The 13,641-nt window shown below is 40.5% G+C and overlaps 1 long non-coding RNA gene across 1 annotated transcript; it reads right to left on the minus strand.

Moving 5' to 3' along the window:
* Nucleotides 1-6,873: 6,873 nt before the first annotated feature.
* Nucleotides 6,874-13,381, minus strand: LOC138108957 (uncharacterized). The gene is made up of 3 exons (XR_011150160.1): nucleotides 13,189-13,381; nucleotides 11,681-11,867; nucleotides 6,874-6,953 (listed from the first exon to the last, which is right to left on the minus strand). It is a non-coding gene; the product is annotated as an uncharacterized lncRNA (long non-coding RNA).
* Between the last annotated feature and the right edge of the window lie 260 nt (nucleotides 13,382-13,641).

Here is a 13,641-nt window from a genome sequence, read left to right on the forward strand (position 1 = left end):
TGTGCCATTAACTAACCAGTGAATACACTACATTGCCCAATGTCTAAATTTACCCTTCCTCAGACAGGCGATTTCTCCAGAATCAAGTCAAAATCTTAGCGAAGGCATTAAATACTGGAAATAACACACCAATAGTATTTATAACACATGGGGATGTGACCTCATTATTTTAAGAAGTCTGCAGCTTTTCTGCTAAAAACTTTGTGGCTGCTACATTTTCTAATTCCCACACTGCATCTGAGTTAAATTATTATGAGTCTCAAAAACTCATGAAATTAATTGGAGGAGTTCACGGCATCAAAAAACGTGTTTTACGTGTCTAGACAAATCTGACTATCATCATGCCCTTCAGAAATATGCTATATTTTCCCAGCATATCAGATTTTACATAGCATTACCGTTAAATGTGGTCTAACTTCAGCTGACAAATCAGAGAATAATGATTAGGATGGTAATTTACTTCAGTTTTAAGAGATTAATTATGTTAATGTCAAGTAAGAGAAGATATTTGACAATGGCATCTGACAGCTCTGAATAAAAACTCCCTTCATTTTATGTTAAATGTATTTTTAAAACATATTTTCAGTACCATAAGAAAGTAAGGTAAAATAAAAATCCAAGTTTTCGTTTCATTCATTTTGTCATTGACTAGTGTGAAAAAGGCAGACCTTACTAAATAAAACCAGATAGAAGCTCAGGTTATCACTCGCTGTTTCCCTGTTTTGTATCTAAAACCAGCATGCACAAAGCCATGCCAGGAGCATCATAATCCCTAATTCTCAGTTCCATGTAAAAAATTAAGGTACAGAGGGCTTAAATATTATGCTACTGGTTACACAAATGAGACCAGAATGTCCATGGCCTATGGGCAGTGAGCTCCTGCCCCAGGTAACTGGGAATGCAGGGAGGACAATGTAAACCAACAGCTGGAATACGAACACTTTACCCATGCAACCTCTTAGGTACAAGACAATGAGCTCTGCAGTCAGCAATTCTCCCAAGTTCTGCAATATTACACTCACCTGTGTTGGTCAGTGCCATTCAGAGGATACTTTGTTGGCTGCATGAACATGAAAAGAATTATGTTTCACATAAAAAGAGTTGTGCTGTTGTGCATGCCCTAAGCTTTGCCCTGTCTCAGTTTTAATTAATACTACTCAATGCTTTGCAAGGACAGAAGTAAGGCTGCTCTTCTTTTGAATCCCTTCTTTTTGTAAATCTTTCCTGTCCCAGTTAAGCTAATCAACATTCTTACAATGTTTTTTCATATGAAACTGTCACTATTCTTTAAAAGTGCTGCTATCTACCAATTACCATTTTCTAGCGCTTATAACACTTCTTCCTTTTTCATTAGCACTTCAAAATATTCTCACGTTCTACAATACCTCGTTAAATTGGAACCCTGATTATTTCTATTGTGCTAGCAAGTGTGTCACTGGTACTATAATGTTCCTTTTTTCTATTTTAACTATCCAAATGAAGCAAAAATCAGTTTCATTTCATTCTCTCCAGACGAATCCCAACTGCTTTTATTTAAGCATCTGTATTTGTATTATACAATCCCTATTTATATTGCCAATGGTACACTATTGCACTGTAATGAAACATCTTTTCATGGCATGTCCTGTCAGGATATAAGCATGCATACTAAGGCAAAATTATGAACAAGATTTTGGCAATTTCCACCTCATTTTGAAGCTCTTCTTAGCACTGCAGTGGCAAGCAGTCCCTGTGTAGGTGGGGTTCCCTACTTACAGTTAGGTAGAGGCACCTCTGTTCATGTAATACTCACTTGCTTTTTCCCTGGCATGTAAAGTTGGTGCATTATTGCTTTGGGATTGCTGGAAATGTTCACTGTGAAGCAAGATATGCCCTAGCACATGCTGGAAAATCACAAAATGGGAAGAGCAGTCCAGTTCTTAAGCATTGCTGATGTAAATATGGGCCAAGAGAGAAGAGATAGCAAACAGATGAAGCGTGAAGGTAATCACAGAATTATTCAGGCCAGTGAAAACAAGGAATGATCACAGAAAGCAAACTGGATTTTTTCTGTAGGTATCACATCAAGAGGTAGTTTGACAAAGAGTGACAAAAAGAGAATGAGATGGTTTTGCAGGTATTTATAAGGTATGTGAGATGCAACTTCATGAGGAAAAATGTTAAGGTGTTTACAGAGATGGATTTTCAAAAGCACCTCAGAAATTTCAGAACATGCACCCTATTGGCTTTTAGTAAGGCTGATACCATAAAGCACTTTGAAACTACAAGTGTAATTGCTTTTCCTCCTGATCCACTTTTAAAATACAGATAAATTACTGTCTAAACAAAAATAAATTGCTTTACTAAATAAGGTCAAGCATAATTCTCTGAGAGTCCCAGGTGCTGTAAAATCATTATTTGGCCTCTGAATGATTTAGACTGTCTACAGTGATGTCTATTTCACAAGCAACTTGCAGGCTACAATTAGTCTTTTGCAAGGGTTCTCTGAGAGAGTAGGGAAGACAAATTTTAAGTGACCAAGCACTAAAAGCCTTCAAAAAGCATTGGTATTTGTGGAGTATTGGTAGAAAGTAGCATGGCAAACTGTAGACAATCCAGGAGACTCCAGGGATAACTTCTTAAACCAGGTAATAGCCAGCCCCACCAAAGGGAACACGACACTAGATTTGATGGTCACCAAAATAAGGGATAATTAGGGATGTCAAGACTGGACATAGCCTAGGTTGCAGCAATCATGCATTGGTGGAGTTTGCAGTCTTGAGGAATATAGGTCAAGTAAGGAGTAAAGTCAGGCTTCTCGACTTTCGGAAGGCAGACTTCTAGCTCTTCAGAAAGATTGTCAGAGGGATCCCCTGGGAGACTGCCCTCGGGGACAAGAGAGCAGAACAGAACTGGCAAATCTTTAAAGAAGTCTTCTATAAGACTTTGCTCTTCTATAAGAAAAGCAAAAGAGCTAGAGATTCCCAGGAGCAAGAAATCATGCAAGGAAGGCAAGAGACCAGAATGGCTGAGTAGGGACCTGCTGGTCAAATAAAGGGAAAGAAACAAATGCAGAGGCAGTGGAAACTGGACAGGTAACCTGGGAAGAGTATAAAGACCTGGGAAGAGCACAGAAAAGAAGTACTATTGTGTAGGGAGGCTGTGAGGAAGGCCAAGGCAAAATTGGAACTGAACCTGGCAAAGGACATAAAGAATAACAGGAAAGGCTTCTACAGGCACGTTAATAGGAAAAGGAAGGTCAAAGAAGGTGCAATCCCCCTGATAAACAACACTGGTGAACAGGTAACAACTCACAAGGGGAAGACTGAAGTAATCAACTTTTTTGCCTCAGTCTTCAATGGCAACCTCTCTTCCCACACCTCTCGAGTGACTGGATGGAAGGACGGAGACTGAGAAAACAAAGCCCCTCCCACTGTAAATAAAGATCAGGTTCATGACCACCTGAGGAACCTGAATTCACATATGTCTATGGGACCTGATAAGAGGCATCCCAGAGTCCTGAAAGAATTGGTGGATGTAGTTGCCAAGCCTCTCTCCATGATATTTGAAAGTCATGGCAGTCATGGATGACTGCAAAAAGGGAAATACTGCACCCATCTTTAAATAGGGAAGAAAGGATGGCCCTGGGAACTACCGACCTGCCACCCTCTCCTCTGTGCCTGGAGAGATCATGGAACAGACCCTCCCAGAAGCTCTGCTAAGGCACATGGAGAACAGGGAGGTGATTCAGGACAGCCAGCACAGCTTCACCAAGGGTAAGTCATGCCTGACCAACCCAGAGGCCTTCTGTGATGGGGTGACTCTATCAGTGGACAAGGAAAGGCTTACACATGTCATTTATCTGGACTGCTGTAAAGCCTTTGACATGGTCCCTCACAACATCCTTTTCTCCAAATTGGAGAGAGATGGGTTCAGTGGGTGGACTGTTAGGTGGATTAGGAATTGGTTGGATGGTCGCATGCAGAGGGTCAAGGGTTCAGAGTCCCAGAGGACATCAGTGACAAGTGCTGTCCCTCAGGGGTCTGTACTGGGACCAGTGTTATTTAGTGTCTTCATTAGTGACACTGACAGAGGGATCGAGGGCACCCTCAGCACATCTGCAAGCTGAGTCGTGCTGTGGACACTCCTGAAGAACGGAATGCATCCAGAGGGACCTGGACAAGCTCAAGAAGTGGCCCATGGGGATCTCAAGAGCTGTAACAAGACCAAACGCTGGGTTTTACACATGGGTTGGGGAAACCCCCAGTATCAAACCAGGCTGGGGGATGAACAGATGGAGAGCAGCCCTGCTGCTGGGTGAGAGGTTGGACATGATCCAGCAATGTGCACTTGCAGCTCAGAAAGGACTGGAAGGTGACTGGCCTAAAGGGAAAAAACCAGTAGCAAGTACTTTTGAGCCTTCCCCAGGGGATCAACTTAAGCCATATCTTTGTTGAAAAGCTAGAATGGTAATTCTTTTTATCAGAAAGAACATACGTATATATGTTAGATGTCTGATATACATTAAGCTAAATTAACATTAACAAACCAAGAGCAATTTATAGATACTTAAATAAAAATTAATTTTCCTCTCCGTTATCCGCATTTTCCTACAGTAGTTTATGACACTATAAACCTTCTGTGATCCTCTCATTGCTTTAAATCTTTCTAGGAAAATTAAGGTACTCAAACATATGTAACAACTAAATGAAAAAAAGGTGTCCACCTTCTTTTTATTTGGCTAAGTTCAATATCAAGCTGTCAGTATATACTGGCTCATTTTAAAAAAGATGGGGCTGGATCTGCCTCATTTTTTAAAAAGTTTCGGCCAAGAGTAATGAGTTTTCATTTTTTCATATTGTAGATAATATGTAGTAGAGAATTTTGTCTTCAATAAGAAAAATAATTGTTTTCTTATAAGTATTTATGCTTTGCATGAAATTTACTTTAAATAGGTTCTCTCCCAGAAGAATGATATCATTGAAATTAGGACAGAAAAGTCCATAGTACACCCTGACACATGATTCAACATAAATAAGCCCTATAAGTTTATTATATTTGAATAATCATATGTTATTTATAACATTGAACATTTGCTTCTACGCTGCACTTCTCAAAGCATTTTCTTTCCAACCAATTTTAGTGCATACAGTGCATCAGAAAAAGACTATACTTCCCTCTGATTAAAAGAAATCTGATACTGAAACTGGAACTGATTGAGACTGTGCCCAACTGTTCAGAGAACCAATTATTTTACACATTAACCTAAGCTCTCCTCAGCAGCAACTGTAAGAGAAGAACATGTCAGATCCTGGTTTCAGATGAAGACAAAATACCATCACTATTGAATTATCACAAGCTCCATCTGTGCTGAAATTTAAAATGGAATAAAAAAAGTGTTTACAAAATTTCACATTTCAAAGTATATTTTTGACCCTGTGCTGCTTTTCTATACCCCATAATAGTGATTTTCATGGATCTTAAGTAAGCTGGAGGTACAGAAAATTTTCTTAGTGATCCAAATTTTTACAAAGAATTCAGCTATTCAAACCAAAAGATGGTTACAATTCCTTTTGTTGTTATGCATTTCAGTTAGTGCATCCAATACCACATACAAGGTATCAAAATATGGATAGATTTGAATTTGAAATGTGAAGATTATCGCAGATTTCAAACCAAAATATTCTGAATTAAGATACATGGCTTTGATGTTAAGAAGTCTCCAGGGGATTTGAATATTGAAGCTGAATTTAAAAAGCAAAAAATTCCACTATCTACTAGGCAAATGAAATTGCAGCTGTGCAAACTCTTCAAAAAGTTCACCAAACTGCATTGACATTTCTGGCAGAAGATAGAAACTAATTGTACATTCTGATTACCAGTGTGACTATCCTGTATCTTAGGGCTAAATTACTCCTTGTGGTCTGCTCAGTTAAGGGTGAAATCTTTGAGGATGTCTGTACAAGACCAACATAATGCACTTCTTATGCTGCCCTGATCTTGGAGGATATATGCTAGTGGGTCTGCATCTGACTTCTGTTTCATTAAACATGCTTGCACATTTGCCCAAATTACTCTTTCTTTCCCTCATTATTGTCCAGAGCTGCTGTTCCTCACTCCACAGCACTTCACCTGCTAGGTGAATTTATTCAGTATACGATCTCTCTAGTGTTTTGGGATTCCTCAAGCTGGAATTCAGACTCTTTTTCTTAGAGTTACAAGGGAAGGAGGCATATGTTGTCATGTCCCTGTGTCTGACCTCCTCTTCCTCATCATAAGCATTAGGATAAAAGGGCTGATTTCACTTGGATTTGACAAGAGGTACAGATTTCAGAGGTGTAATGCTTTGACCCTGACAGTGGGCTCTGAAACCCAGTGAATTACCTCATGAAACAGACTTTTCTCTGGACAATGAAGGACCTACCTACCTCCCATCAAAGGATACTGCAGAGATATTTGAACTGGTGGCAGCTGAATTCCAGTGCCAGAACTTGCAGCAGTTTAGCTGTGCCTCCATGAATTGCTTTGCTTACTATTGCATCACTTATTACTTGAGGCAGGGTGCAGACACACCTGCTCAGGCTGGAACTATGCTGGGTGTCTCCATCACTCATTGTAGGTTAGATGCAGTCACAAGGATGACTGAGGATAAAAGGGATCTCTGTCTGACATTTATAACACAGAGTGTTTACTGAATAAATCAGAATATCATGAGAATAACCAAGCAGCATACTTTTTAAAAGAGACAAAAAAAAAAAAAAAAGCCAAGAGAAAATTTGTGACTGATGTACAATTGACAAACCCATTGATGGCTTAAGCAGAAAAAGGAAAATCATGGCTATTACCTGGAACAAAATTCTCAGAACCTGGGAAAACCAATGTTTAATCTTTGGCAGAATAATCAGAAGAAATTAAGTCGATGAAGTCGTACAGTCCATGAGTTGGATGAAGCCTGACCAGTGGTAATAACAGCACTATAGAAGTAAGAGAAAATATAGACTCTATGTATGCTACTAAAAACCCAACAAACAAACAAACAAACATACAAAAAATGCCCCTCCTCCCCCCAAAAAAAAGAAAAAAAAAAGAGAAGCACCAACCAAGATGCAAGGCACAGTAAATTACTCCACTTTGGAGGAATCTGCACACACCAGTAGAACAGCAAAGGCCCAGGCAATGATGATCAGTTGAGCCTTACAGGAGTCCCACTGAAAATAATGAGATTTCTTTTGTGCCCCATTATCAGGCATATACTGAAACATTTTGTTTAGTTAGCTCAGGGCAAAGGGTTCCATACATACCAAAATGCTGGATTAGTGAGAGAAGCACTATAAATGTAACAACTAACAAAGGTGCACAGAGATCCTCACAGGATGCCTAGATAATGTAATGCTGGCAAATCAATGGACTCCAATAAGGTGAGTCTTTTAAAATACACACCAATCAAGCCATGGGCAAGTCTCTCAGGAATAAACTTTTTGTTCTGTGAAACTTTACTTTCTACTTTTTTTTTTTTCTGGTTTCCCCATGTATTTTTTGAGTTGTTTTTAATGATAATGGTGCATTTGGTCCTCAGTTATGCCACCAAATGTCATCCATAAAATATATATCAGAAGATATAATAACATCTTTGATATTTGGTCTTGGAAAAATTACATCCTTTCATGGTATCCTTTACAATATACATAGATAATATATAAAGAAGGAGACAGCAGAAATCTGTAAGTTTGAAAGGTGATTTGCACTCCTCATACAAAGAAACAGCAATAAAAATAGGAGATTTATGATACAATTTACTCCTTCATTAAGCAGCAGACATTGTGTGTGTCAGCCAACAGCTACATGGATTTCAGTATTGGTTCTGCCAAGTGTCTCATTAAAAACTGATAAAAGAAACAGCAGTCTAACTTAAGCTAAACCTGCTACTTTTCCAAGTGAAGTATGCTGTCACATTTTTACAAATTAGAATATGTATCTATTTGGATGCCTGTGCAACTACTGAACATTTCACGAAAATGTTAGAACTACCACATCATGAAAAACCTGTTAAGTCAGTTGTGCATGCTATGCAATGAAGTACAATGCTTGATATTTTCTTCACCTACTGAGTCTCTTCTTTCTTTCGAAAGGTGTGATACTTGACACATCTTTTGTGGAGGATTCAATCAAGTATGCATTGTTCTCTGCCATGGCCTCACAGCTGACTTCCACAGTCCATATTCTGTCTAATTTCTGAGTCACAGATGACCTTGCAGGCAATCAACTTTTATTACTTTCTGTCAGATAGCTGGGTTGATGTATAACTCTATTTCTATAAACAGGCTATTTCCTCAGCACGTATCTGAATTTTATCAAATGTATCATTTATCAAATGAAGCTCTTCATAGAGGCTTGCTTTTCTGGGTTTAAGAGCAGTTTGTAATTGAAAGAGATGATCACCATTACAAATTTTTCCCTGAAAATAGTATGTATCATTGCACATAAATTCCTACATAATGCCACATTTTCATATGAACACACTCAAGTTGCATTCGTATTGCAAATTTATGCATGCAAAGTAAGCACTTGCACAAGTAAAATAAATAAAAGATTGCACAAATTTGAGGGGTTTTGGGACAACTTAGTCTGATTCACTATATTTAAACATCTAGCCTCACACATCCTAAACATAAAGGAGTTTATGTCAACTTTAAAATCTGGGACGTTTACCATGAACATTTTGTGCAATGCAAGAGAAAGGAGATAAGGAGCCACCAAAAGTTCACTTTTTACGTTGACAGGGCTTGGAAAAGTTATGCACCTCTTACTGGTGAAACACAAAGCTGGCATATACATTGCCTGTAGGTTATAGATATGAATGTCTAGGGACTTTAAACCTTCTTGACCACTGTGGGACTTCACTGATGTAATTCTAAACCTCACAAAGTGAAGAACAAGGAGAGTCTAATGCAGAGCTGAGTTTCCAATTGTCCAAATATCAATCTAACCACCATTGTTTCACTATGGTTAGTACATCCACTTTCTTTAGGGTGTGCATTGAGATAGACATCACTGAGAAAAGCATATTTGGTAACAAGCAGTATTGTTTATTCATGTAAGGGAGATTAGAGAGAAAGATGTTGTGTAAAGATTTGCCAGTTATCCTTTTGAGTAAAAGGAAGAAATACAAAACACACTCATCACAGTGGACCAGCTGAACCCCTTACTGAGGTACTTAGTGAAGAAGGCGGATGTATCTGGCAAAGAAGCCTGAGTCTAGACACAGTTTTTCAGCCAAAATATATCTGAGCCATGCTGAATCACAGGGATGATTCTTATTCCTGGAAATCTGCAGTGGCAGATACCGTCTACTAGTTTATCTCATGTGGATATACTTGCCTTTTAAAACATCACATTTCTGGCCTCACAGTCCACGCTATATGTGTTTAAGGCCTGAGTCTCCTTAAACTTTCTTTGTGCCTCAGCCTGATACTGTGGCAGATTATTGCCACATAAATGTTAAGGAGCTACCTACATCTCCCACCACAGCAGCCTTTAATCACAGCTATTAATAGTCAGTTCCTTGTCTGAAGCTACGGATGCTCCTCGCTTTCTTGAATACCAAATGCAATCCCTGCAACATCTCTCTTTTACAACTGAGGAAAACTAATACAGAAATAGAAATAAAGCCACATTCAGTCAGATGTTGCTCCTTGACGTGGCAAATATATTTATATTATATATGCAAAACTGAATCATGACAGATTGTATCTGCAGGAGGCAAAACAGCTCTGTCAAATCAAAGCTTCTCTCCTCAAAAATAAATAATTGCATCATGATAACAGATTTCAGTAACACTGGGCCGCATGCAGTACTGTCTTGATTTTTGGATAAATAAACCTATACCCTGTTGTTTATCAGTTGAATGAACCTTTGGAACATGTGACAGTGTACAACTAGAACATGATGATTCAACATTCAGACATTTCTAATCAACACTTCAAAACTTAAAACACTTAATTAATAGTTAGCAAAAATTATCTAATTGAACCTTACAGTGCTCTCAAGCACCTAGCTACCACTCTTTGTACCTGACAGATACCAACCCTGCAGTTAATTCAGCTGCTTGCAGCCAGCATTGGAGTTGATATGGAGGCCACGAGTAGTGCTCAGGAGCTCCAGACTCGTGTTGCAGTTTCATGTCACAGTGACACTTCTAAGAGCAAGCTGTGACTGAAAAGAGAAGCCTGCTCCTCATCTTCCCTGGTCTCCTGTTGTCTGTCTTGCACTACATTTAGCAGTCATGCAAGCACACAGCCAAGCCATGTGATGCTCACTGTCAGAGGGCCTGAACCTACTGCAGACACAGGGGATCCTGCCTCTCAGGGAGCCCAAGCTCGCTGGACATGCCGTGTGGATACCTCTGTACAGCAGCAGGAAGTACAGCATGTTAGACTGGTTCACGTGGGTGGCAAAAGGAATGGGAAGATGTTACATCCGGAGCCTCACGAGCCTTTAGCATGGCCCTCTTACTTATGAAATGTTCTGCTAGAAAGAATTAATCTCATGCATAAGGCTGACAGGATATCCTTAGTAAAAAGTTTCCTTTTTGCCTTCCTGTCATTAAGATTTTTGAATTCTCACAGAGATGCCACCATGGTTAACCTTCTGCTGCTATTTGTGCTTTTTTACAGTAAGAGTAATTAGTATTTAACAATAATCATTACTTTTCATGAAACATGACTGGATTTTTTTACTTACTTTTTCAGAGAAAGTATTTGAAGATATATTTTATTCACTGAAGAATGAATTTATTTTTAATTTTGTCACATTTAGTAATACGCTTATACGTAGGAGTTAAATTTCACTGTAAACAGAGGAACAGTCAGTGTTCTAAATTTTAGCTCCTAATTATAAATTGGTAATTGCATATCTAATTGCAAGGTTGTAATTAGGATCATCCTCACAGTCCAGGTTAGTGTTAGCTCTGAGGTCACAGGCAATTCAGTGACTTAACCAAACATCGTAACACTTAACCACTTGTTTTTCATTGCTGGCTCTATTACTTGAAATATGATCATTAAATAAGGAGTATGCATGCTTGGTCATCTGCATGCAAGTAAGATCACTATTTCTAAGCTTCTCTGCTAGAATTACCTTACCCTCCTTCCAACTATACACCTCGAGCTATCAATTTTAATTTTTATGGGGGCTGTAGATTTTCAGACCTTCCTGTGGCTTTCAGGAAGAATTTGCTTTATCTATGCAGTGACTGCTGTGACTGGGCTGCAGGACAGAATGGTCCCAGGCTGTCAGGAAGACTGTTCCCCTATCCCAAGCAGTGGGCACTGCCTCCCCTCCCATCCACAATGCTATGTAAACAAAGGGCAAAGCACTGAAAACCTCCTGAGACCTCTGATCTCCTGGCTCACAGGAGCCCCTGATCCTGCTAATCTGCAGCTGTTCATGCTTTCAGCATTCCCCATATCTCCATGCTCCTGCAAATCATCCATACGTCTCCAGCTTTTCAAATGACTGTTCCAGCTCTTCCACATTTGCTTCCCTATTTGTGGCAACTCCTTCTCTCATCATCCCTCTGCTTTTCCTACTCTATCACATGCCCCACGAGCCTGCCATACCACCTGCATTTCTCCCTTTCTCCTCCTTTATTCTCTTTCACATAGACATCAATATATCTGAGCACCTTTGCAGCTTTTCATACCTCCAAATTTCCTTTCTCCTTCCATTCTCCACTATTCACTGCCCAGATAAGGTCCCACTTTATCCTTTTCCATGCATGTGTCACTGGCAACTTGATTTCAGTGCTTCTTTCTTCCAGAGTTCTGTTTGGGATCCTGAGTGGACTCCTCCTCTCCTCTTCTGGCTTCAGAACTCACCATGAACCAGTGCTAGAAAAAAAATTAAAAAAAAATAAAAGTTGATACTAGTAAACACAAGAAAATTAAAACTCTCCTAGTCCAGATTACAGAAGTCAAAGCATTAAGTTCCACAGGTATACAAGCCACACAACCTAACACCTCCTTCAAGGTTAATTTTTTATGTATGTTTATGGAAAAGCCCTTCTGAAAAAAAAATTAGTTAATTTAGATATCATTCCAATACAGTACACTGTACAAACACAGTTTAGATAGTTAACATGTTGGTGGTAACAGCCTCTGACCTTTGTAAAGTTCTTGTAAAAAAGCCCTTGATCAACACACTTTATACTGGACTGTAATGACTCAGTAACTGCACAGTAGTTTCTAGAACCAGACTTTACATCTGTGAGGAGCAAACAGAAAGCTGAAGGACAGAGGAGCAAAGTTCAAGTCATCTAAACCATTTAACTAAGCAATTGAAATATTGGGGAGGGGCTCAATTTTCAAGCCAACTCTGAATTTCTTGGTTTTGTGTTTTGTTTTTTGACAGCCGTAGCATCTTACAGCTGTCCCTGCAGGGTTTGCGGGTCTTTTTTCTTATTCTTAAATCAGCAGTATCTCTTGTCAGCCTGAGATCCAGCTCAGATTCTGCACTTGTCCCACTTCACATACTACCAGGGATTAATGAGTCTCATTTTCCATACTCCTCTGATGCTGAATTACAGGTATTGCTCAACCACATAGCATGAAGATGTTTGTTTTGAGAAACAGCAAACCAAGATGGCTTTGCTGGCACACCCAGCTTATGTCACCAGCGAGCTGGCCTAAAGGATTTTATTTGAATGAGTGGAGTTTGGTCTCCAGTTTGTTTACTGGCAACGATGGTTTTAATTCAATTTGTGACCTTTCTTGTTACTTAGTTCTCAAAGAGATAATATGGACAAGGTGGATGGAGCCCTGAGAAAGGTGACATAGCGAGGGGCATCCCTGCCCATGCAAGGGGGGGACTGGAACTAGATGACCTTTAAGATCCCTTCCAAGCCAAACCATTCCCTGATTCCATGACTGTATGATATTATCCTCATATTATCCTCATAATTTGCAGAACTCTTTTTTTTTTTCGTTTATACTGAATATGTATTGTGGTATGAAAATGCAAAATACATTAACAAGATTCGATTGTTGGAAACTGGAGCTAAATTGGGTCAGAAGTGAAGGATTACCAGGCTTAAATAAGGATGGGAACACCCTCACAACAAGCACGTGTGTGTTAGCATTAACTGCTGCTCTGTTAGAGCGCTGCTGAACAGCAAAGGCTTCTCTGAGGAAGTGCTGCTGGTCACAAGCATACCTGTAACTAGCATCCAAAGATGGGCAATAACCAAAGCAAGGATGAGCGGTAACTGAAGCAACAAATACACATCCCAGGAGGAGCTGACGGGCTGTGCACGCAGGCCGAGGACCGGCAGGACCTGGCGTGCGCAGGCGAGCAGGTGACAGAGGAACGGCCCGCACCGGCTCTGAAGCGCGCACCACCGCGGAGTCCTTCCCGCGACCCCGACCCCTCCCGTGCGGCCTCTCACGGTCCCTCCGCCCCCTCACGGCCGGGCCCCGCCCCCGCCCCGCCCCCGCTCGCCATTGGACGCTGCCCGCGCGAGGGGCGGGGCGTGTCGCGTCTGAGCCGGCGCCTGCGCGATGCCCCCCCGCCCCGCTGGACCGGCTTCCTGCTCGCGCGGCTGCGCTTCCGGGTCGGGGCTAGAGCTCGGCCGCGTCCGCCGGGGCCGCCTCAGCCGGGCCGGGGAGC

This window comes from Aphelocoma coerulescens, chromosome 4 (assembly GCF_041296385.1).
Source record: "Aphelocoma coerulescens isolate FSJ_1873_10779 chromosome 4, UR_Acoe_1.0, whole genome shotgun sequence".
NCBI lineage: Eukaryota > Metazoa > Chordata > Aves > Passeriformes > Corvidae > Aphelocoma > Aphelocoma coerulescens.